General features: G+C 41.4%; 1 protein-coding gene across 1 annotated transcript in view; it reads left to right on the top strand.

The window, feature by feature from the left end:
* The window catches only part of LOC140195377 (insulin-like growth factor-binding protein 4), a 120546-nt gene that overhangs the window by 36742 nt on the left and 57390 nt on the right, over positions 1 to 26414 (top strand). The gene's annotated exons all lie outside the window — the stretch shown is intronic.

Genomic DNA, 26414 nt, shown 5'->3' with positions numbered 1-26414 from the left:
TCTCCTACAATAATCCTGATGTTCCTGAACCTTCCCATAATCTGTCCATATATCTGTTCCTCCACCATCTCATTATGGCTGTTGGGGTGTGGGGTGGGGCTATAGCGTAATCCCAAAAATTTAACTGTATTTTACTCATTTCTGAGCTCCACCCAAACAACCTCTGTGAATGAATCCTCCAATGTGTGCTCTCCTGAGTAAACTGTGATATTCTCCCTTATTAGTAGGGCAACCACACTACCTTCTTTACACCACTCCCCACCCCTATCACAGCTGACACAACAAAACCCAGGAATATTGAGCTGCCAGTCCTGTCCCTCAAACAACCATGTATCTGTAATGGCAGCAACATTGCCATCAAAGTACATCTAAGCTCTAAGTTCATCTTCCATACCCATAATACTCCTAGCATTGAAATGAACACATTTCAGCCCATTAGTCCCACCATATTCATTAGCCTGCCCTGTGCTTTCGGTTTTACCTCTCATGCCATCTTTCTTGCCTCAAACCTACCACCTGTTCCCACCCCTTGCCACTCTATTTTAAACCTTCCCAGGTAAGGTAGAACTAGCAAACCTCCCAGTGAGGGTATTGATCCCTCTGCAGTTCAGATGCAAGCCATCTTGTTTGTACGGGTCCCACCTGCCCTGAAAGAGAGCCCAATGATCCATAAATCTGAAGCGCACCCTCCAGCACCAACTCCTTGGCCTCATATTGAACTGCACTATGTATCTATTGCTCACCTCACTAGCACATGACTCAGGTAGTAATCCTGAGGTTACAGTACTGGAAGTTCTGCCTTTTAACTTCCGATCTAGTTCCCTATAATACCTTTGCAGGACCTCATCCATGCTCCTACCATGCCATTGATCCCTGTAGGACTATGACCTCTGGCTGCTCGCCTTCACAAGACATTGCAGTAGAGCGAGAATGGGAAATTCACGCACTAACAAACATTTTCAGGGTATTCCATTATTTTACAACATGAGGAATGAATCTGCAGAAACATCTTCTTTAAAGTTGCCTTGATTATCACTAAGTCAGAGCGAAAACAGTTAACTGAAATTATTTTGAGCCTATATTCATTGAGAAATGCAAGGTGAATGTATAATGACATGTTGGTTTGTGCTGACCTAGAATTGTGCTGTAACTTAAAATTGATACTGTTCAACATTACTTGAATTAAGAAATAAATTGGCAACAATGGGATACAGATTAAAATGGGCTTGTATTCAAGAAATTCTTATGCAATATACCTGTTTCCAACAACCAAGCAGTTAGCTTCACATTTATATGATACAGCTTTTAAACAGGAACATTTAACATTGAAAACATGTTCATACATGAAAATCAATTCTATCATAAATATGACGAACATGAAAATATTAAAATATTAAAACTTCCCTCAAAATGGACAGTTTTAATTATACTGCACATGAAAATTATACTTTCATGAAACAGTATTTCTCTAACTTTCTCTGATATCTTAAATTAGGAACTTCTTTAAACATTTTTTAAACCTTAGAAACTGTATCTCCTTATCTTCTGTTTGAAATTGTAGTTCAAACAGAGGGTTGAAATGTTAGTAGAGTCAAAACCTTGTTTAAAGAGATGTTTACTAGTGCCCTTTTAAGCAAACAGTCTTTATTTGGCATAAGCAATGTAAATTTGCACATTAATTACTTTTTAATTTGACAATTTAAGAAAATTAGTGACATTTTTTTCCCAAAACAAAGATTGTTTTGCATATCCTTAAATGCAATAATTAACAATTATGATGCAGGAAATAGAGTAAAAAAGATTATCAGATCATCTGAAAATTAACTTTATTTATCACATGTACAACAAAACATCGAAAAGTACCATGAAATGCATTGCTTGTGTCAAATCAAATCAGTGAGGATCGTGCTGGGGCAGCCCACAAATGTCGCCATGCTTCTTCTGGCACCAACATTGCATGCCCACAAACTCAATAAACATAATCATAAATCCTTTTTTTTTGTGGGAGGAAACCAGAGTGCCTGGAGGAAACACGACTGGTCATGGGAAGAATGTTCAGACTCTTTCCAGACAACAATGGGATTTGAATCCCAATTGATGATCACCAGCACTGTAACAGCGTTGCATCAACTGCTATATTACTGGGTCTCCCTTCTAGATTGGGAAAGCAATGCTTCAACACCTGCTCTAATTTCGCTTTTTGAACCATTTATCTGTCTTGTCAATGTCCAGCATGAGATTCTTTTATCCGATAGCTTTAATTCACGATGGCATGAGAAGAACTTGCACTAAGTGGCTTGGAACTGACCAATGGTGGTAAAAACATCTGTTGTGAAGGAAGACACTATAGATTGGGAACACAACAAAGAAATACAGTCCTGGAATCATTGTTGTATGGAATCATTATAGCACAGGTTGAGCCATTGATTCACTGCATCAGTGACCCAGGTTTCATCCTAAGCTCAGTTAGTGTGTAATTTTCTGTTTACATTTTTGCCCAGTGACCACAGGTGCTCTGGTTTCCAGTCAGCCCCAAGGAACTGCGGATTGTTTGGTTAATTGTCCATGATATATTACTCCTAGTGTTTTGGTGCAAGGTAGAATCTAGGGAAGAGTTAATGGGAATGTGGAGAAGTTAAAATGGAATGAGTGTGTACGGTTAATCAGAGCTTAATGATTGGCATGGATGTGGTGAGCTAAAAGGCCTGTTTCTATGACTCAGACAAGAAAGCCAATCAACTATTAGGCCTGTCCACATTCTCTGTCTAGCAACCCAGTCAGTCCCATTCCCCTCTGTTCTTGTAGTTCTTCGTTTATCTTCCCAATTGCCTATCGCTTTTCCCTTTGAAATCAACGTCTCTGCTTCTGTCATCTCTGTGGTTAGCAAATCCAAGAGGATTAACCATCACAGTTCAGTTCCTCCTTGTGTCCTATTGCATCTCATGCCCAAAACTTGAAATTTGTGTCCTCTAGTATTTACGACATCAGCTAATAACAATAGATTTTCCTTGGCCATTTTACCTAAATCCATTATTGTCATATCTATCAAAACTTCCCTCAACCTCTTCTGATTCAAGGAGAACAATTGCAGCTTTTTCCAACTTGTAATCTCTCATTGTTTTGATCAACTTCATCTGCACTCTTTCTTCCTGCAGTGTGGTGAACCAGTATTGGATGCAGTACTAATCAGCAGTTTCTATGGGATTGGTGTAACTTCCCTGCTCCAGTATCCAACAATGAACAAAATTTCTTATGCTCTACTTCCCTCAGATTGTCCTACCATCTTCTAAGAAGTGTACATTTCAACCCCTATGTCCTTTTGTTCCTACACACACATTGGGATTCTCTCTTGTCTCGTTTCTATAACTATTATCCTTTTACATCCTGTTGAATTTAAAGCCATAAAACAGGAAGATATAAGAGCAGAATATGGTCATTCAGACCATCAAATCTGTCCTCCCATTCAATCAACCATGGCTGGTCTCCTTCGTACCTCATTATCCTGTCTTCTCTCTGTAGTCCTTATCTCCCTCAACAATCATGAAACTCTTAATCTCTGCCTTAAATACATCCAGTGACTTGGCTTCCATAGCTCTTTGTGGTCACAACTTCCTCAGATTCACCATTGAACTCATTATTTGAGTTTTAAAGGGACATTCTTTTATTCTGAAGCTGTGTCCTCAGATCCCAGACTCTGCAACTAATGGAAATATCCTTTCCATGTCCACTCTCTCTGGACCTTTCAATATTCAGAAGGTTTCAATGTATGTTTGTAATTCACCCGCTATCCCCCACAATGTTCTAAATTACTTCAAGTACAGGCTCAGAACCATCAAATGCTCCTCATATGTTAATCCTTTTACTGTTGGAATCATTCCTGTGAAGCTGATTGATTTCATGCTCATTGTTTGCCATGCCATGTTGGGAAATACTGATACTTCACTCTGTATTTCAATATCCAGATCATTTATTCATATAAGAACATAGTATTATAAACACTGACTCTTTATGAACACCACTGAAAAATAACCACTTACCAAAAATTTTGTCAAGAGTAGATACCACTGACCAATTTAATTAACTATTTTAAAGAAGTGACTAAGTGTATTGATGGCATCGAGGTAGTAGACATGGACTTTAGTAAGGCTTTTGACAAGACCCCACATAGGAAACTGATTCAAAAGCTGAGGGCCAATGATCATTGGGCAAGTTGGCAAAGAGTTCCAAAACTGGCTTGTCAGTAGGTGACAGGGTGATAGCAGAGATTTGTTTATGCAATTGGATGTCTGGGACTGTGGTGCTCCACAAGGACCAGAGCTGGAATTATTGTTGTTTGTAATATACATGAGTGACTTGGTCATGGAAGTGAAGGGCATGATCCATCAATTTTTAGATGACAGGAAGATCAGCAGGGTGGGAGGTGGCCTTAGGCCACAAAGAGACGTTGATATGATGGTAAAATAGACTGAGCTACGGCAGTACTCATGCAAGGTTTTGATTGGAAACATTGATAATTCTTTTCCCACACAGATGCTGCTCGATCCACTGAGTTCCTTCAGCAGATTGTTTGTTGCTTCATTTGTCAGGGCATTGAAAACAAAAGTACGGAGGTTATACTCCAATTCCATTGGAGAAATGTTTGCAGTTTTAGTCACCATACTATAGGATAGATGTAGAGGAAATTCACAGGATTTTGTCTGGTATGGTGCTGCTCAGTTATGAGGAAAGACTCAAGTGGCCAAGTCAGTTCTCCCTGGTGTAGAGAAGCTTAATAGGGAACATGAGTCCCTATTAATTTTATTTTGAATATGGTTTTTAATTATGAAGAGTAGAGTTAGGGCAGACGGCAAGAAACTTCCCACATATCAGAAGAAGAGGTAGAGGACATGGATTTAGGGCTCCAGAGAGTAGAGAATACTGGCAGATGGGATAAAAACAGAAATGTGTGCACTAGTCACTCTAAACATTGGGCTGAATAGTTTTTTTCCATGCTGCATAATACTATGGATCTATAATTCTATAAAACTTTATGTAATCCAAACCAACACTGATCTGACTAGTTATTGAGCCTCAAATTTGGAAAGCAGCCTTAGAGGTACTTTATCAGATGCTTTCTTAAAATCCATATAGATTTGACTCACTCTTTCCCTTTGCTGATTGTCTCTGTTATTTCATCAAAATATTTAATTCGGTTACTCAAACAAGCTATAAATCCACTGGTTTTCTCTAATTCATCTGAACATTATCAAATCCCTGCTCACAAATGAGAGAAAATCTGCAGATGCTGGAAATCCAAGCAACACACAAACGCAATGCTGGAGGAACTCAGCAGATCAGAGAGTATCCATGGAGAAGAGTACAGTCAACATTTTGGGCCGAGACCCTTCATCAAGAGCTAATGAAGGGTCTCAGCCTGAAATGTTGACTGTGCTCTTTTCCATAGATGCTGCCTGATCTGTTGAGTTCAAGCAACATGTGGAGACAAGGAGACCTTTGTTCCAGGTTCCAATATCTGCAGTGTCTTGTGTCCTCAAGGTCAGTGTTGATTTTAGTGAGAGCCTGGGAAGCCATTTTCAGCGGCATCTGCACTTTAGGTTCAAGTATGAATTTTTTCTTCTCCCTCCCATTCGATGTTTCAAATATGAACAGTATATTGCAGGAATACAAATGTCAAGAATTCGCTGACACCCTAAAATAGAATCCAGAAGATATTTAGTCTAATCAGTGTATTGGATGGAAGTAATTCGGAAAATGTGCAGCTCGGGTGGCTGATGGCTAGGTTGAATTGTTCTTCGATTTTGGCAATCCATTTGCAAATATTTCATCACCATACAAGGAGACATCATCAGTGTGCTGTTTATTCATGGTGGATCATCCGAATGCTTGGCCTTTGTATACTTATCAATCAGCTGATTGGTCGTCACTACAGAAATTCAATTGTGACATAGGGAGGGATCTCATCGCTGATGGGTTGTGTAGCAAGCTCTGCGTTGTGGTCTGGAATTTTGCCCACATTGGCTTATAAATAGGATCGAGGTCTACATGTCTGTTTACAGAATTGTTTGCGGAAAACCATGCTTTTAGGAATTCTCTTGCATGCCACGTGTTTGCTGATTTTCATATTACTTTCTGTTAGCTGCCGATTCTAAAATGTTGACAGTGTCTTTGGTTTGCCATTAGTTTCTGTAATACATTGCAGAGCCTCAAGATAATTTCTGATAAAAATATAAATTTGCATTAATGGCATCTTAAACTTTGCTTGATCTGTTTATCGTTTTATAAGCTACATGAACCTGTTTCAAATTTCCTCTGTTCTAATGAAAACAGTCACAATATAACTAGCAGAATGATGGAACAAACTTTATGCACATTGGAGAAAGCCTATAAATCTGTCAGACCGTAAGTTACAAATCCAGCACAGTATTAAAAAATTCATATATCTAGACAGCCATTGTTTACGTCATCAGTACAATTGGAAGCTGAGGGTTGGCTGAACTTCCCAAGAACTTCCTCTATTCCCAAGAACTTCCTCTATTCCCATTCCTCTTACCATTGCTTTCAAGAATTAGTCCCATAAATAATGCTGCTCTTAGGAGGTGGCATTCAAGGCTGCAACTTCAAAGAGGGAGATGGCTTTGCAGATGTCTTTGTCCCTTTGATTTGGTCCTAAGCTGAAACTTCACTGAAAATATTCTGATTTTCAAAATGCTCCTATCTCTTTAAGAGTCCTCACCATACTTTCTCTGCCATACTGTCAGAATGTACTTAGATGCAATAATGGACTTACTCTTGACTCTGTCCTGAAGAGAAAGATGACCCACTCCCAATTTTCCTTTACAATTTCATAAGAAGATTGATATAAATTCTCAAATTTATTCTCAAATAAACCAGTCAATGACAAAAATGAATATTAATTGCATATGGTAAGAATTAATTTATCATTTGATTAGCTGCTGCAGCAACCCAGAACAAGTTGATGAATTCAGAATCAGAATCGGAATCAAGTTTAATGTCACTGACGTGTATTGTTTTGCAGCAGCAGTATATTGCAATACATAATAAAGAACTATAAATCTATCAATTACAGTAAGGAATATACATATATATGAAAAAAAAACTATGTTGTGCAAAAAAGAGAAGAAAAAATAGCGAGGTAGTATACATGGACTGACTCCTTGTCCATTCAGAAATCTGATGGTGGTGGGTGAAGGTGCTGTTCGTAAAACCTGAAGTTTGTCTCTTCATGCTCCTGTACCTTCTCCTTGATGGTAACAATGAGAAGAGGGCATATCTTGGGTGATAGGGTCCTCAATGAAGGACTAAAGTTATTGTATGCAGAACAGTGCTAATGTTGAAGAAACTTAGAAATGTTTATTTGTTTTCTGTCATATAATGAGTTCCTTATACAGTATGAGTATTGACAGGAAGGAAACGACCATTGAACCTTCCCCGGGTAGCGGGAACCAAAGTACATCAAAGAAGATGGAAGTATGAAGGTGCTCAGAAATAGATATTTGGGGCCAGAGGTAGAAAATAGACAGAAGGAAGCCTTTCAGTATTCGAATGGTTTCAATGATCATGTCAATAGTCAGAGGCTTTATCCCAGGGCTGAAATGACTACGTAACACGAGAGGACACAGTTTTAAGGTGCTTGGAAGTAGCTACAGAGGAGATGTCTGGGATAAGTTTTTGACACAGAGCGTGGTGAGTGCGTGGAATGGGCTGCCGGTAATGGTGGTGGAGGTGGATACGATAGGGTCTTTTAAGAGACTCCTGGATAGGTACATGGAGCTTAGAAAAATAGAGGGCTATGGGTAACCCTAGTAATTTCTAAAGTGAGTACATGTTCAGCACAGCATTGTGGGCCCAAGGGCCTGTACTGTGTTTTAGGTTTTTCTATGTTTCTTTGTTTCTAGATCCCCCCTCATTCTTTTAAACTGCAGCGAGTACAGGTATTTTCCTCATACTTTAACCCCGTTATTTCCAGAATCATTCTCATGAGCCTCTTCAGAACCTTCTCCAATGAAGCAAGTCCTTTAATCAGCAGCTCAAAGCTGCTCACAATACTCCAAGTGTTGTTTGACCAATACCTTATAAAGCCTCAACATTACATCCTTGCTCTTGTACTCTAATCCTCTAAAAATGAATGCAACATTGCATTTGCCTTCCTAATCATTGACTCAACCTAAAAGTTAACCTTTAGAGAATCCTGCACAAGGACTCTTAAGTCCATTTGCACGTATGATTTCTGAATTGTCTTCCCATTTAAGAAAATAGTCTTCTCCATGGATGAACAACAACAGGACAATGATTTCATGGGTCATGCCAGAAAAAGAAGAGCGTGAATGTCGGCATCACACAGCTTCCACTAAACATGCGTAACAATCCGGAAAGATCTTTGTAACAATCCAGACAGAGTTACTGGTTAGTAGAATAACTTGAAGGAAGTGGTTGCCATGTTTACCTCCCTTAGATTTCAGAAGTCAGAAATCAAAACATCACCTCTACTGAGCAGTCTCCTGCTCATAGTCTTCAGATCTTCAGAAGTGGAATGGTCAGAACAGTTCTGGCCAGGTTTCAACATTCTCAGAGATTTTTGATGCCCTTGCAAGGAATTCAGTTATACAAACACATATACAGCAAATAGTAATAAAAAACAAATTTATTCAATGTGCCTGATGCAGCCATGGAAGGGGTGAAAGAACTAACTTGTTGAGTCAATGACCTTTCACCTTTTACATACTTCTAATGAGAGGTCATTGAAGCTACATTTGCCCTCTCCATAAGTGTTGTCTGATCTATTCAATCTTCACAGAAAGCTCTCATTATTGTGGTATTGATATTTTTTCTAATGGATTAAATGATACCTGTAATTCCCTAAGTTCAGTTTTCAAACAGAATATTAGCAAACAAGTCCTATGACTGAAGACAGATGAAGAGAAGTCTCCAAGGATCTTCTCTCTTCCCTCTGGGAAGCAGTATCAAAGAGTTGCCTGCTCAGTTCATCCCTATATATCTATAGGTAGAAGAAAATTAGATAACTGGTGTTGTGGAGATTCTGGTCCCTGAAAAGCTGTCTGTTATAATCCATGTCAGAGCCACAACTCTAAGAGAAAGAAATACTGCATATTCTGAAAAGCAAGTGTGCATATACAGTAGTTGTTCATATCGAGAGTCACAAACACTTGGACTTTAACTTAGAAGAAGTGTTAGACTAAGAATGAAGTAAAAAGTAAAATGTCACAGGAGAGATATGGCTATTTGGGCAGTAAGTCAGATATATTTCTTTGTTACAATATTACAGAAATCTGACTGAGATCATTGGAGTCAAAATCATTGTTAAAGTATTCATACAAAATGCTGGAGAAATTCACCAGGTCATGCACCATCTATAGAAATGAATAAACAGTTGATGTTTCAGGCTGAGGCCCTTCCTGAGAACTGGAAGGGAATAAGAAGGTGGGGGGAGGAGAAGGGGGCAAGCTCGAGGCTAATAGGTGAAGCCAGGTGGGTGGGTAAGGTAAAGGGCTGGAGAACAAGAAATCTGATAGGAGAGGAGGGTGGACCATGGGACAAAGGGAAGAAGGACGTGCACCAGAAGGAGGTGATAGGCAGATGAGGAGAAGAGTTAAGAGGCCAGAGAGAGGAATAAAAGAAAAGGGAAGGAGAGGGGAAAAATTATTGGAAGGAGAAATCAATGTTTATGCCATCAGGTTGGAGGCTACCTAGATAGCCTATGAGGCGTTGCTCCTCTACCCTGAGAGTGGCCTCATCTTGGTAAAAGAGGAGGTCATGGACTGACATGTCAGAACAGGGAGGGGGATAGGAATTAAAATGGTTGGCCACCAGGAAATTCTGCTTTTTGCAGATGGACTGGAGGTGCTCGACAAAGTAGTCCCCCTATTTACATTGGGTCTCACCAAACTTCAAGGTTCAAAGTAAAATTTATTATCGGAGAACATATATGTCACCACATACAACCCTGAGATAAGTTACAACAGGCATCCTTTACAAATCTATAAAACAGTAAATTTAAACTGTAAATATCAGGAACTGTCAACAAACTTTACAAATGCAGGTATAAATAAGTAGCAATAAATAAGAGCATGAAATAAAAATACAGGAGTCCACCGGTTTTCGAACGTTCGCTTTACGCAACCTCACTGTTATGAAAGACCTACATTAGTTCCCTGTTTTTGCTAACAGAAGGTGTTTTCACTGTTACAAAAAAAAATCAGCACGCGAAAAAATCAGCGCGTGATAAAAGGCAGCGTGCGTCCCGAGCAGCCACTCTCCCCAGGGTTCGGAACGGCATTCTCGCCGGCGTTGCTTAAACATATGCCTGTGAGCAGCCGTTAGCAAGATGAGTTCTAAGATATCAGAAAAGCCTGGAAGAGCTCGTAAGGGTGTTACACATAGCGTAAAATTAGACATAATTAAGCATTTCGATCGTGGTGAATGAAGTAAGGACAAAGTGAGTTTGGTTTGTGGAAGTTGACGAATATGATGTTGAAGAGGTTTTGGCATCCCATGACCAAGAACTGATAGATGAAGAGCTGATGCAATTGGAAGAGGAAAGGATAATGATCGAAACCGAATTCATTAGCGAAATGAATGTGAAGCAACTGCATGAGATTTTCGCTGCAATGATAAAGTACGACTTTAATTTTGAAAGGGTACGTAGGTTTAGGGGATATTTGCAGGATAGTTTGAGTGTTTACAAAGAACTGTATGATAGAAAACTGCGCGAGGCTCAGCAGTCAAGCAAGCCTTCCACATCAGCCACAGCAGATGACGAACCTCGACCTTCGACATCGAGGCGGGCAGTCATAGGAGAAGATGAGCTGCCTGCCCTAATGGAAACAAAGGATGAGATGACACCCCAGTGTCCCACCACCCCAACCCCCAGGCCGCGGACAGATACCGATTCGCGGAGAATGCAGCGGTAGCTGGGAGGCACACAGCACATCTTTAAGAATAAAGCATTAAGAAACATGCTAATTACTTAGGTGCCGCCCGACACGTAATTAATTAGCATGTTTATTAAGGCTTTTTTCTTAAAGATGTGCTGTGTGCCTCCCGGCTTCCGCTGTACCCCTGCATGCTTCGTGGATCGGGATTGGATCGCTGCCCGGAGGGTGGGGGCCACTGCACCACCCCGACCTCCAACGACTCAGTCTAACACACCGTCATCAGTGTGCTTGGCGCTGTCCCGATTCCGGTAAGTGATACTACACTGTACATACATTATTTCTACTTTATATCGGCTGTGTATTTTTACGTTATTTGGTATGATTTGGCAGCTTCATAACTTAAAGGTTACTGGAGAGAATGTTTTTTGCCAACAGCGCTTGCGTGAGATTTTCTGCCGACGGCGCTTGCGTGAGATTTTCACTACAGAGAACAGTGCCAGCAATGATTGTGGAAAAGTATTTCTACTTTATATAGGCTCTGTATGTATCATATCATTCCTGCTTTTACTATATGTTACTGTTATTTTAGGTTTTATGTGTTATTTGGCATGATTTGGTAGGTTATTTTTGGGTCTGTGAGCACTCACAAATTTTTCCCATATAAATAAATGGTAATTGCTTCTTCGCTTTACAACACTTCGGCTTACGAACCGTTTCATGGGAACGCTCTACCTTCGGATGGCGGGGGAAACCTGTATAACAGAGTCCTTAACTGAGTGTAGCAATCCCCTTTTGTTCAGGAGTCTGATGGTTAAGGGGTAGAACTCTTCTTGAATCTGATGGTGCGAGTCCTCATGTACATGTACCTTGTACCTGATGACAGTAGCGAGAAAAGAGCATGGCCTGGGTGGTGAGGACGGATGTTGCTTTCCTCCAGCAACTTTTCACATAGATAGTTGGGAGGGCTTTAGCTGTGACGTGCTGGGCAAATTCTACTTCCTTTTGTAGGAGTTTCCACTCAAAAGGCTTTGGTGTTCCCATACCAGGCCATAATGCAGCCAATCAGCACACTTTCCACCACACACCTATAGAAGTTTGCCAAGGTTTTTGATGACACACTGAACCTCCACAGACTCCTGAGGAAGTAGAGATGCTGTCATACTTTCTTTGCAATAATATTTATACAATGAGTCCAGGACAGGTCCCCTGAGATGGTGACTCCCAGAAATTTAAAGTTACTGGCCCTCTCCACCTCTGATCTTTTGACGATTCGTGGCTCATGGACCTCTGGTTTTCCTCTCCTGAAGTCTAAAATCAGTTCCTTGGCTTTTTGATTCTGAATGAGAGGTTATTCTTATTACACCCTCAATCAAGTTTTCAATCTCCCTCCTGCGTTCTGATTCATCACCACCTTTGATACAGCCCATACTGTATCAGTGGTGCCTTCAGCAAACTTGCATATGACGTTGGAGCTGTACTTAGCCACACAGTCATAGATGTTAAGCAAGTACAGTAGGAGGCTAAGTACACATCCCTGTGATGCTCTTATGCTGATGGAGATTGTGGAGGAAATGTTTTTGGGGTAAATAAGTGAGGAAATCCAGGATCCAATTGCACAAGGGGGATTGAGGCCCAGACCCTAGATGTCACTGATTAGTTTAGAGGGGACGATGATGTTAAGTGGCAAGCTGTAATTGATAAAGAGCATCTTTGCTGTCCAGATGTTCCAGGCTTGTGTGAAGAGCCAACGAGATAGAATCTGCTGTTGATCTGTGCTTCGGTAGGTGAACTGGAGCGGATCCAAGTCACCATTCAGGCAGGAGCTGATGTGTTTCAACACCAGCCTCTCAAAACACCTCATCACTGTAGATGTAAGTGCCACAGGGCGACCGTCATTTAGATAGGTTTCCACGTCTTCTTGAGTACCGGTACAATTGACGCCTGCTTGAAGCAGGTGGGTACCACACACTGCCCGAGTGAGAGGTTGAAGATATCCTTGAATACACCAGCCAGTTGGTTGGCACTGGTCTTTAGTACTCAGCCAGGTGCTTTGTACAGAGGGGATGCTTTTCTTGAATTCACTCTCTTGCAGGCAGCCCGCACATCATCTTCAGATACTGAGACCAAAGGATCATCAGGAAGACTGGAATGCACAATGGTTCCTTCCTGCTCTGGTGGTTGAAGTAAGCAGAGAAGGCACGGAGCTCATCTGGAAGCGAAGCTCTGCCCTCCCCTATGTCACAGGATTTAACTTTGTCACAGGTCATGGCATTCGAACCCTGCCACAGCTGTCAAGCTTCCCTCGCTCATTCCAGTCTAGTCCGGAATCTCCACTTCACCTGAGAAATGGCTTTCAGGGGATTATACCTGTACATCTTGTCGCATTTTTGATCTCAGCAGATTCTGGATTTTATTGTTCATCCAGGGCTTCTGACTGGGGAAGCCCTGAATGATTTTGTGGATACACACTCATTCACAGCTGTTTTAATAAACTCTATAACGACCCTGCTGTAGTTATTTAGGTACTCAGATGAGTTATTGAACACAGCTCAGTCTACTGACTCAAGGCAAACCTGCAACTGTTCCTCAGCCTCCACAACCACCTCTTAGTTGCTTAGAGGAGGCCACATTGGGAGCACCGGATACAATAGGTTCACATGTGAAGTGATACCTCACTTAAATGCTGCACCTGTCCATTCACTTCCTCGCTTACCTGGATTGAAGCAACCAAACCACATTTCCTGTCATCCCCCTTCCTTTCTGCTCCTGACTGAGCCCAAAATATCAACTGTTTATTAATTCCCATTAATGTTGCCTAAACTGCTGAGTACCTCCAGCATATTGTGTGTGTTGCTCTGAATTTCCAGCACCTGCAGAGTCTCTTGTGAGTATAGTATTCATGGTCTTTCTGCTGGATGTATAAAATTGCACTGTATTAACACTGTATAATTCATTGAATTTTCTAACATGGTGACAAATGAAATGTTAAGCACAAAAATGATTTGGAGCATCTGGTTTATTACAAATATTGTCTAATCTGATCACACGAGACAAGCTTCTTTCTGATGTGTTTGCCTTAGAGTTTACATTTAAATTGAATATCTTGCTGAGGGATCCTATGGAGTAATTTCAGTGACTACAGTGAAACCGATCAAGACATAGGAAATTGTAGTTTCAGTAGTAACTTTAAGTGGTGTGGTACTTGACAATAAATTATAAGCGACAGTTTTTAAAATGTAAATCTTCAGTACTGGCTAAAAGACAAAACCATTGAGAATTCTATGAAAGGTATTAGATTAAGCAATATCATTCTTGAAGACTTGGAACCCTTTTTAGATAAGATGAATTATTCAATAGATCACGAAGGCTATAGACACACCTGCCACCAGACTCTTGTAACAGACACTCTGGTTCTGTTATGGGAAGAGTTTACTAGACAAATTCAGAAAAAAGATTAAACATTGGCAAAGTTGCATCCTACTGAATCCTGTGAACTACGTCTATGGCCCTTCAAAGTGGAGAAGAAGACTCTATGATGTTATTGAAAACCTCAAAGCCACGTATTAGGAACACTCCAAAGTCCAGTCCTTTTGGTGGAATAAACACCACATCATAAGGTATTTGCCTGCACTCCACTTTGGCCAGCTCCTCCTCGATTTGTGCAAGAGTCTATGGTTCCCACATTAGATTCATTAACCACCTCAGAACCTGTAAAACCAGAGTGCAAGCAAGTCATCCTCCATAAAAAGAAGAAGAAGAAACCATTCTGCACTGTACAGTGTATAGAGTGGCATACAGAAGTTTGAGCACCCCGGTCATAATTTCTGTTACTGTGAATAGCTAAGAGAGTAAAAGATGACCTGATTTCCAAAAGGCATAAAGTTAAAGATGACACATTTCTTTAATATTTTAAGCAAAAAAACTTTTTTTATTTCCATCTTTTACAGTTTCAAAATAACAAAAAAGGAAAAGGGCCTGAAGCAAAAGTTTGAGCACACTGCATGGCAGTACTTAGTAACACCCCCTTTAGCAACTATCACAGCTTGTAAATGCTTTTTGTAGCCAGCTAAGAGTCTTTCAATTCTTGTTTGGGGGATTTTTGCCCATTCTTCCTTGCAAAAGGTTTCTAGTTCTGTGAGATTCTTGGGCCGTCTTGCATGCACTGCTCTCTTGAGGTCTATCCACAGATTTTCAATGATGTTTAGGTCAGGGGACTGTGAGGGCCATGGCAAAACCTTCAGCTTGCGCCTCTTGAGGTAGTCCATCGGGATTTTGAGGTGTGCTTAAGATCATTATCCTGTTGTAGAAACCATCCCCTTTTCATCTTCGGCTTTTTTACAGACAGTGTGATGTTTGCTTTCAGAATTTGCTGGTATTTAATTGAATTCATTCTTCCCTCTACCAGTAAATGTTCCCCGTGCCACTGGCTGTAACACAAGCCCAAAGCATGATCGATCCATCCCCGTGCTTAATAGTTGGAGAGGGGTTCTTTTCATGAAACTCTGCAACCTTTTTTCTCCAAACATACTTTTGCTCATTGCGGCCAAAAAGTTCTATTCAATAAGTTCAAAGGAACATTTAAACAAGCCTGATGCATTTTGGAAACAAGTCCCATGGACTGATGAAGTTAAAATAGAACATTTTGGCCGCAATGAGCAAAGGTATGTTTGGAGAAAAAGGGGTGCAGAAATTCATGAAAAGAACTTTATGCCTTTTGGAAATCAGTTCTTCTTTTACTCACTCAGCTATTCACAGTAACAGAAATTTTGACCAGGGGTGCCCAAACTTTTGCATACCACTGTATGTGATGTTGAATTTTGCAGTATTAAAGTATAGCAAGCTTATGCATGAGTAAACCAAAATTGTCTAGGTATCCTTTTATCATTATTGCATCAACAATTTTGAAATATCTCCATGATTCTGAGTGATACTTTTACTTGCTTATTAAATACAGGGAATTTGTAAAGTACAGTTTGCTTCTAATATTTTCACTGTATGTGCAAGCTGGTTCAGCAAAGCAGAGCAAATAAACAGGATAGTTATTCAGTTTAAAATTCTAAATCATGGACTGTTATCAACCCAGATAAAAATATTGTGAGCAACACACACAAAATGCTGGAGAAACTCAGCAGGTCAGCCAGCATCTCTGGAGAGGAATAAACAGTCATTGATTAGAGCTGAAACCTTTCATCAGGAATGATACAGAGAAAAATGGAAGGGTGGAGTTAGAGAAGTTGATGTTCATGCCGTTAGGTTGGAGGCTAACCAGACAGAATGTGAGATAGTGCTCCTCCAACCTGAGAGTGGCCTTATTGTGGCAGTAGAGAAGGCCATGGACCAACATGTTAGAATAGGAGTGGAAAGTGGAATCAAAATGGGTGGCCACCAGGGAATACCACCTGTTGCGGCAGACAGCATGAAGGTGCTTGATGGAGCAGTCCCTCAATCTCACCGATGTAGCGGAGGCCACACCAGAAGCACCAGAAATATGTCATTAATATTATAACTTTCAGCACATAAATGGAGTTGTATAACACTGGTTGGGTCATACAACAAAAAATAAATAAATGAGAATTGAAAACAAACTCGAGGAAATCTGCAGATGCTGGAATTTCAAGCAACACACATAAAAGTTGCTGGTGAACGCAGCAGACCAGGCAGCATCTATAGGAAGAGGTACATCCTCTGCTACCAACCTTATAGTTCCCACAACCCGCACTTCCCATTTCTACCTCCTACCCAAGATCCATAAACCTGCCTGTCCAGGTAGACCTATTATCTCAGCTTGCTCCTGCCCCACTGAACTCATTTCTGCATACCTCGACACTGTTTTAACCCCCCTTGTTCAATCCCTTCCTACCTATGTTTGTGACACTTCTCATGCTTTGAAATTTTTCAATGATTTTAAGTTCCCTGGCCCCCACTGCTTTATTTTCACCATGGATGTTCAGTCCCTATACACTTCCATCCCTCAACAAGAAGGTCTCAAAGCTCTCTGCTTCTTTTTGGATTCTAGACCTAACCAGTTCTCTTCTACCACTACTCTGCTCCACCTAGCAGAATTAGTCCTTACTCTTAATAATTTCTCCATTGGCTCCTCCCACTTTCTCCAAACTAAATGTATAGCCATGGGCACCCGTATGGGTCCTAGCTATGCCTGCCTTTTTGTTGGCTTTGTGGAACAATCCATGTTCCAAACCTATATGCGTATCTGTCCCCCACTTTTCCTTCGCTACAGCGACGACTGCATTGGTGCTGCTTCCTGCACGCATGCTGAGCTCGTTGACTTTATTAACTTTGCCTCCAACTTTCACCCTGCCCTCAAGTTTACCTGGTCCATTTCTGACACCACCCTCCCCTTTCTAGATCCTTCTGTCTCTATCTCTGGAGACAGCTTATCTACTGGTGTCCACTATTAGCCTACGGACTCTCACAGCTATCTGGACTATACCTCTTCTCACCCTGTCTCTTGCAAAGGTGCCATCCCCCTCTCGCAATTCCTCCATCTCCGTTGCATCTGCTCTCAAGATGAGGCTTTTCATTCCAGGACGAAGGAGATGTTCTCCTTTTTTAAAGAAAGGGGCTTCCCTTCCTCCACCATCAACTCTACTCTCAAACGCATCTCTCCCTTTTCACGCACATCTGCTCTCACCCCATCCTCCCACCACCCCACTAGGAATAGAGTTCCCCTTGTCCTCACCTACCACCCCACCAGCCTCCGGGTTCAACATATCTTGAGGTAATCTCCATAACTTCTGCCACCTCCAACGGGATCCCACCACTAAACACATCTTTCCCTCCCCACACCCCCCCTCGCTTTCTGCAGGGATTGCTCCCTACGCAACTCCCTTGTTCCTTTATTCCCCCACCCCCCATCCCTCCCCACCAATCTCCCTCCCAGCACTTATCCTTGTAAGCCCAACAAGTGTTACACATGTCCTTACACTTCCTCCCTTACCACCATTCAGGGCCCCAGACAGTCCTTCTAGGTGAGGCAACACTTCACCTGTGAATCGGCTGGGGTGATACACTGCGTCGGGTGCTCCCGATGCAGCCTTCTATATATTGGCGAGACCCAACACAGACTGGGAGACCGTTTCGCTGAACACCTACGCTCTGTCTGCCAGAGAAAGCAGGATCTCCCAGTGGCCACACATTTTAATTCCATGTCCCATTCCCATTCTGATATTTCTATCCACGGCTCCTCTACTGTAAAGATGAAGCCTCGCTCAGGTTGGAGAAACAACACCTTATATTCCGTCTGGGTAGCCTCCAACCTGATGGCATGAACATTGACTTCTCTAACTTCTGTTAATGCCCCACCACCACCTCGTACCCCATCTGTATTGCCTATCCTCTGGGCCTCCCCCCTCCCCCTTTCTTTCTCCCTAGGCGTCCCATCCCATGATCCTCTCATATCCCTTCTGCCAATCAACTTTCCAGCTCTTGGCTCCATCCCTCCCTCTCCTGTCTTCTCCTATCGTTTTGGATCTCCCCCTCCCCCTCCCCCTCCCACTTTTAAATCTCTTACTAGCTCTTCTATCGGTTAGTCCTGACGAAGGGTCTTGGCCCGAAACGTTGACTGTACCTCTTCCTAGAGATGCTGCCTGGCCTGCTGCATTCACCAGCAACTTTTATGTGCATTGCTTAAATGAGAATTGACCTGTATGACCATGCAGTATGCACTTTAAAAGAGAGTTTCTTTAAGCAGTTTGTTGCTACAATATTTTGGTTGTCTAGTGTCTTCTGAATATCTCAATCACCAAGTACAGTTATCAAGTAAAAGGAATATCCAGGATTGAACTTCAACATAATAGCCCCTTTAGAGACTCAGAAGCCATAAGTCATGTAAGCAAAACCTTAAACATGTTTTCATACTTTCTGAGGTCTAAGTTATATAACTTTCTTCTAGTGTTGAAATTGCGGGGGCCCTAGCAGAAATATTTAAAATGTCGCTGTCTACGGGTGAAGTGCCGGAGGATTGGAGAGTGGCTCATGTTGTTCCATTGTTTAAAAAAGGATCGAAAAGTAATCCGGGAAATTATAGGCCGGTGAGTTTAACGTCAGTAGTAGGTTAGTTATTGGAGGGAGTACTAAGAGATAGAATCTACAAGCATTTGGATAGAAAGGGGCTTATTAGGGAGAGTCAACCTGGCTTTGTGCGTGGTAGGTCATGTTTGACCAATCTGTTGGAGTTTTTCGAGGAGGTTACCAGGAAAGTGGATGAAGGGAAGGCAGTTGATATTGTCTACATGGACTTCAGTAAGGCCTTTGACAAGGTCCCACATGGGAGGTTAGTTAGGAAAATTCAGTCGCTAGTTATACATGGAGAGGTGGTAAATTGGATTAGACACTGGCTCGATGGAAGAAGCCAGAGAGTGGTGGTAGAGAATTGCTTCTCTGAGTGGAGGCCTGTGACTAGTGGTGTGCCACAGGGATCAGTGCTGGGTCCATTGTTATTTGTCATCTATATCAATGATCTGGATGATAATGTGGTAAATTGGATCAGCAAGTTTGCTGATGATACAAAGATTGGAGGTGTAGTAGACAGTGAGGAAGGTTTTCAGAGCCTGCAGAGGGACTTGGACCATCTGGAAAAATGGGCTGAAAAATGGCAGATGGAGTTTAATACTGACAAGTGTGAGGTATTGCACGTTGGAAAGACAAACCAAGGTAGAACATACAGGGTTAATGGTAAGGCACTGAGGAGTGCAGTGGAACAGAGGGATCTGGGAATACAGATACAAAATTCCCTAAAAGTGTCGTCACAGGTAGATAAGGTCGTAAAGAGAGCTTTTGGTACATTGGCCTTTATTAATCGAAGTATTGAGTATAAGAGCTGGAATGTTATGATGAGGTTGTATAAGACATTGGTGAGGCCGAATCTGGAGTATTGTGTTCAGTTTTGGTCACCAAATTACAGGAAGGATATAAACAAGGTTGAAAGAGTGCAGAGAAGGTTTACAAGGATGTTGCCGGGACTTGAGAAACTCAGTTACAGAGAAAGGTTGAATAGGTTAGGATTTTATTCCCTGGAGCATAGAAGAATGAGGGGAGATTTGATAGAGGTATATAAAATTATGATGGGTATAGATAGAGTGAATGCAAGCAGGCTTTTTCCACTGAGGCAAGGGGAGAAAAAAACCAGAGGACATGGGTTAAGGGTGAGGGGGGAAAAGTTTAAAGGGAGCATTAGTGGGGGCTTCTTCACACAGAGAGTGGTGGGAGTATGGAATGAGCTGCCAGACGAGGTTGTAAATGCGGGTTCTTTTTTAACATTTAAGAATAAATTGGACAGATACATGGATGGGAGGTGTGTGGAGGGATATGGTCCGTGTGCAGGTCAGTGGGACTAGGCAGAAAATGGTTCGGCACAGCCAAGAAGGGCCAAAGGGCCTGTTTCTGTGCTGTAGTTTCTATGGTTCTATGGAGGTGTTAATCGGTATACCTTGATAGAAACATTTATTGATCCTTGATCAGTGCAGGCAATATAAGATTAATTCTTTGAGGTGAGAAAGAAGTCATTTCAGCTGTCACTAGCATCCATCTGAAATACATATAAATAAATTCATAGACTCATCACTACAGCAGACAAGATCATTTAGCCCATCAGGTCCAGGCCATTTAGCATGCTGAGTCCAGCTGAACTGTTACTTAGGATCAAAATAGTGTAGCTCCCACCATAGCAACTCCTGCGGATGCTGGCACTGATACAGGAGGAATTAATCTTATCACAGAATTTGAAAGAATGATTCCCAAGATTTTGTTTAAATCTCGCCCTTGTTATAAATAGATCAATCTTTACTCTGGTTACTCCTGACATCAAATAAACCACTCAACCGGGAGGTCACAGTGAAAAGTGGTGTGGCGTTGGACAGAGGAAACGGATGAGGTCCTCCGTGACTGCTTTGAATCAGTGGACTGGTTTCTATTCAAGGACTCGGCAGCTAACCTCGATGAGTATGCCTCAGCCGTCACGGACTTCATTTGGAAATGCATGGAGGACTGTGTGTCTCGCAAGACTATCCGTGTATTCCCTAACCGGAAACCTTGGATGAATTATGAGCTCAAGTCCCTTTTAAAGGCTAGAGCTGTGGTTTATAGGTCCAGGGATACCAGCCGCTACACGGAATCCAGGCGTGAACTCTGGAAAGATATTAAGGGCGCCAAGAGGCAATATCGAGCCAAGTTGGAAGCCCAGGCTAACCAGAGGCATGCTGGTAGACTATGGCAGGGTCTAAATGAGATCACTGGGCACAAAGAAAAGGCTGGGAATATCAATAACCGTAGCGCTTCTCTTCCTGATGAACTTAACGTATTCTACACAAGATTCAAAAAGAAGAGGAGCGTCCTGCCCCCCTCCAGATGAAGCAGACCTGGTGGCATTGAGATTCATCGTCACTGAGGAGGACATTAGAAGGGCCTTCCTGAAGATAAATCCAAGGAAGGCGACAGGTCCAGATGGCGTCCCGGGACAGGTTCTCCAGGCCTGTGCAAGTGAGCTAGCTTGAACGTTTTCTGACATCGTCAGCTGCTCCTTGCTTCAGTCTAAGATCCCCTCATGTTTTAAGAAGGCAACAATAATCCTGGCGCCGAAGAAGAGCAAGGTGGCATGCCTGAATGCTTATCGACTTGTGGCTCTGACATCAATTGCCATGAAGTGCTTCGAGAGATTAGTTATGGCACACATCAACCACAGCCTACTGGTCAACCTCGACGCGTTGCAATTCGCCTACCGGAGCAACAGGTCAATGGCAGATGCCATCTCTCTGGCCCTACATTCCTCCTTAGAGCACCTGGAGAATAAAGACACATACGTAAGGCTCCTTTTCATTGACTACAGCTCTGCCTTTAATACCATCATTCCAAATAAACTGATTCCTAAGCTCCGGAACCTGGGCACTCAGGTCTGCAGCTGGATCTTCAACTTCCTCACAGACAGGACCTAGGCTGTAAAAATAGGGGACAAGCTCTCCTCTACAATCACTCTGAGCACTGGTGCCCCACAAGGCTGTGTACTCAGCCCCCTGCTGTACTCACTGTACACCCATGATTGTGTAGCCAAGTTTCCATCAAACTCAATATATAAGTTTGCTGATGACACCACAATTGTAGGCCGTATCTCAGGTAATGATGAGTTAGAGTACAGAGAGGAAATTAAGAACCTGGTGGCATGGTGCGAAGACAATAGCCTATCCCTCAACATCAGCAAGATGAAGGAATTGGTTGTTGACTTCAGAAGGAGTAGCGGACCACACAACCCCATTTATATCGGTGGTGAGCAAGTGGAACAGGTCAAAAGCTTTAAGTTCCTTGGGGTCAATATCACAAATGACCTGACTTTGTCCAACCAAGCAGAGTCCACTGCCAAGAAGGCCCACCAGTGCCTTTACTTCCTGAGAAAGCTAAAGAAATTTGGTCTGTCCCCTAAAACCCTCACTAATTTTTATAGATGCACCGGAGAAAGCATTCTTCTTGGGTGCATCACAACCTGGTATGGAAGTTGTCCTGTCCAAGACCGAAAGAAGCTACAGAAGATCGTGAACATGGCGCAGCACATCACACAAATCAAACTTACGTCCGTGGACTCACTTTACACCGCATGTTGACGGAGCAGTGCTGCCAGAATAATCAAGGACACGACCCACCCAGCCAAAATACTTTTCATCCCTCTTCCCTCCGGGAGAAGGCTCAAGAGCTTGAAGACTCATACGGCCAGATTTGGGAACAGCTTCTTTCCAACTGTGATAAGACTGCTGAACGGATCCTGACCAGGATCTGGGCCGTACCCTCCAAATATCCAAACCTGCCTCTCGGTTTTTTTGCCCTACCTTACTTTCCTTTTTCTATTTCTATTTACGATTTATAATTTAAATTTTTATTATTTACTATCGATTTGTACTCCAAGAAGCACGAAGTGCAGAATCAAATATCGCTGTGATAATTGTATGCTCTAATATCAATTGTTTGGTGACAATAAAGTAAAGTAAAGAGCATTAGCAGAGATATTCAGGTAGCACCTCTTTTCACATATGTTGAATGACCTGTCGTGTGTTTCCAGTATTTTCTACAATTGTTCCAGATTTTTTGCATATTTCAGTGTCTTTCATTTATGTTTTGATTATTCTCCAGCTCTCCAATTCTTTCTCATGTTTCCAACATTGTTTGTAATATACTTGATCATTCCAAAATTTGGACTATTATTTGCACATGAAGTATGACAGCAATTCACTTCAAGGAATGTAAACTACACAATGGAAGGTGATGGAACATGTAATTGGAGCTAGGGCAGTGAGTGGCCAAGAAAATAATGGTGTTGTCTTTAAGAGAACTGGATCAAAATTGACTAGGAGTGATGGTCACAATGGCGAAGGGCTCTTAACAGGAATGTAGTAAAAGAAAGATGCCAAATTGAGCTGAGACAGAAGAATGGAGGATGCAAGCAGAAAAATAGGTTTACAGAAGATCTTGAAAATAGCATGATAAGAAGCTGTCTGCTGGATTAGTGAAGATAGATTCAGTAAAAATCTAAATTTAATGGAAGGCCGTGCATAGAGTAACGATACTTGGATTAAGAGGAATTTATGTTGAAGAAAAAATTGAGAACTAGAAAAGATTAAATCCGAAATAGGTGTCACAACGTTAGTCATCTATTTTATCTCTAGTTGGCCTTGAGGAACAGTGGTACTCTCTTGAACCCTTTATAGTGTGAATATGTCCACAGATTCAGATCCAATAACAATGAAGAAACCGTGAGAGGTTTCAAAGCCAAGATGGTGTCAGACTCAGAAGAAATCGTACAGTCACTGGTGGTTCCATGTGCCAGCTAGCATTGCCTTCCAGTTGATGGAGACCACACGTTCAGAAAATTTTGTGAGGTTCTGCAGTGCATATCTGTGGACAAAGTAGAGGTACATCAGGAGAGAAATTTAAATGGCTGATCTTGAAAAAGAATATGACATGATACTTGAAGCTCAGCACAAACCCACAGTTATGCCTCATGTGATACATTGTTTCAATCAACAGGAGGTATGTATCAGTTTTGTTAGTTGTAAAGTCACATTTCTAAATCTTCATCAGGATACCTGCCAATTTAGTTTCAACCTTGTTGACTTTGATGATATCAAAACCATCCACAGCATCCTCCGCGCCAAGGCCAGCATCTGCAGACCAGATTTCCTCATGTTTGCAAGGACAAAAGAAGCTGCTTTTATTTCTGTGTTAAAGTACACACATGGTTGATGACAGATGTGGAACATCTAGTCAAGAGGAAGAAAAACGCATACTTATGGTTTAGGAAGCAAGGATCATACAGGGACCTGGAGAGTTATAAAGGAGCCAGGAAAGAGCTTAAGAAGGAACCTAGGGGAGCTAGAAGGGTACATGAGGAGTCCATGACAAGTAGGATTAAGGTAAACCCCAAGGCATTCTATAGAAACATAGAGGATGACTAAAATGAGGGCAGGACCAATCAGGGATTAAAAAAAAGGAAACGTATCTGCAATTGGAGAAGGTAGGAGAGGTTCTTAATGAATAATTTGTTTCAATTTTCATCAGTGAAAGGAACATGGATGAATGTGAAGGCTGCATAAAATAGACTAAAATACTGGAAGACGTCAATGTTAAAAAAGAGGATATACTGGAACTTCTGTAAAACTTTAGGATAGATAAGTCCCTGGGGCTGGATGGGATATATCCCGTTGAGCCTTTGGTGGCGATCTTTATTCCTCACTTACTACAGGAGTAGTACCAGAAGATTGGAGCATGAAAAATGTTATTCTTTCGTTCATGAAAGAAAATAGGGATATTCTTGGGAATTATAGACCCATGAGTCTGTTATCAGTGGTGGCAAACTGTTGGAGGGGATTCTTAGAGTCGGGATTTACAAGCATTTGGAGAAGCAGAAGCTGATTAGGGAAAATAAGTATACTCCTGTGGGGTGCAAGCTATGCCCATGAGTCTCAGTGAATTCTCTGAAGAAGTGACAAAACAAATTGATGAAGGCAGAGCAGTGGATGTGGTGTATATGTTATACAAAGGCATTTGACGAAATTCCCCGTTGCAGGCTCGTTCAGAAAATCAGGAGGAATGGCATCCAGGGGAACTTGTCTGTGCAGTTGCAGAATTAGCTTGCCCACAGAGACAAAGGGTGGGAGTAGATGGAATGCATTCTGCCTGGGGTCTGGTGACCAGTGGTGTCAAAGTTGCAGAGCAAGTTTGTAGGGTGGTTAAAAAGGCAAATGTGTGTTGGCCTTCATTAGTCAAGGGAATTTTGTGCATGTTGTTATAGAAAGAGAGGATTCTGTTTTTATGCAGGGTCAATTTAACAAGAATGGTGACAGCCAACTGTTAATGACAATAGGAATGAAGAACAAAGATAAACATACCTTCTTGATTCTTACTTTTGGAAAAGCGAAAATCCTTCTAATGTCCTTATAATTATTGAAGTACAACACTTGTGAACAACATTGCCTGTGATATATGAGCATGCATTATTGAATAGTGTGGAGCCAAGCAGAATATTTATCTAACTAAAGATAATATTTGTGCCATTAGATGCTGAGAGATTTTAAAAGTTTTTTTTTCCAAGGCAAATAAAAAATTCTATTTCTTTTTGCTCAGCACTATTTGAATTTTCAATCTGGGCAATTTGAACAAATCTTAAAGTCTCAGCATTCTTCAACATTTTACACAGCTCATTAAAGAGAATTTTACTTCAACTACTTTTGTTCTGATGAAAAATGTTATCTTTCATACCTATGGTGCATACCAAAGGGTTTCCAACCTTTTTTATACCACGGAACCTTATCATTAACTGAGGTGTCCATGGTCCCCAGATTGGGAACCCCTGTATGTACCTTAACAGACATTTGGTAAACTAAAGTTGATCTCCAGTATGCCCACATGATAGAGAAATGATATTTGTAAGAATGAGACATCAAGTTCATAGGATTTCACAATTCAGCTTTTTGGATCTGAACTTAATTTTTATAAAATGACTGTTGTCTGCACAATTGCCAACTGTTTTCACTGATTAGAGCACTTGCAATGGTTGTAAGCTTTTGCCCTGCACCAATCTACAGGGATAATAGAGGTCAGTACTAGTCAATCGACACCTCTAAAGTATTTATTGTTTGGTCATTTATCCAGTTACTGTCATTTGCCAGTTTTGTGATCTTAATTCTGTTACAATGTCCATTGACACCATATAAATGTAATGCAAATGAACATTGTATCTGTAAATTATAATATACAGGCATCAATAAAGTATTCTGTGCTCTAAATTATTACTAATTGTAAAAAAATGAGAGATTCCTGAAATACGCACTAAATCATTTCAAATTTAACTTTCCATATTTAAGTTGCTTTGTCAAAAATACTAAAATTTTGAATGATGCTTAAATAGAGGTGACCACAGGTAGAGCAGCGAATTCTTTAACGCTCAGTGGCTACTTTATTTGGTACCCCCTGTGCTCGATAAAGTGGCAACTGAGTGTATGT

The sequence above is a fragment of the Mobula birostris genome, chromosome 3, assembly GCF_030028105.1.
Source record: "Mobula birostris isolate sMobBir1 chromosome 3, sMobBir1.hap1, whole genome shotgun sequence".
Lineage (NCBI taxonomy): Eukaryota > Metazoa > Chordata > Chondrichthyes > Myliobatiformes > Myliobatidae > Mobula > Mobula birostris.
The sequence above is the reverse complement of the archived record's forward strand: the minus strand, read 5'-3'. Positions and strand labels throughout refer to the sequence as shown.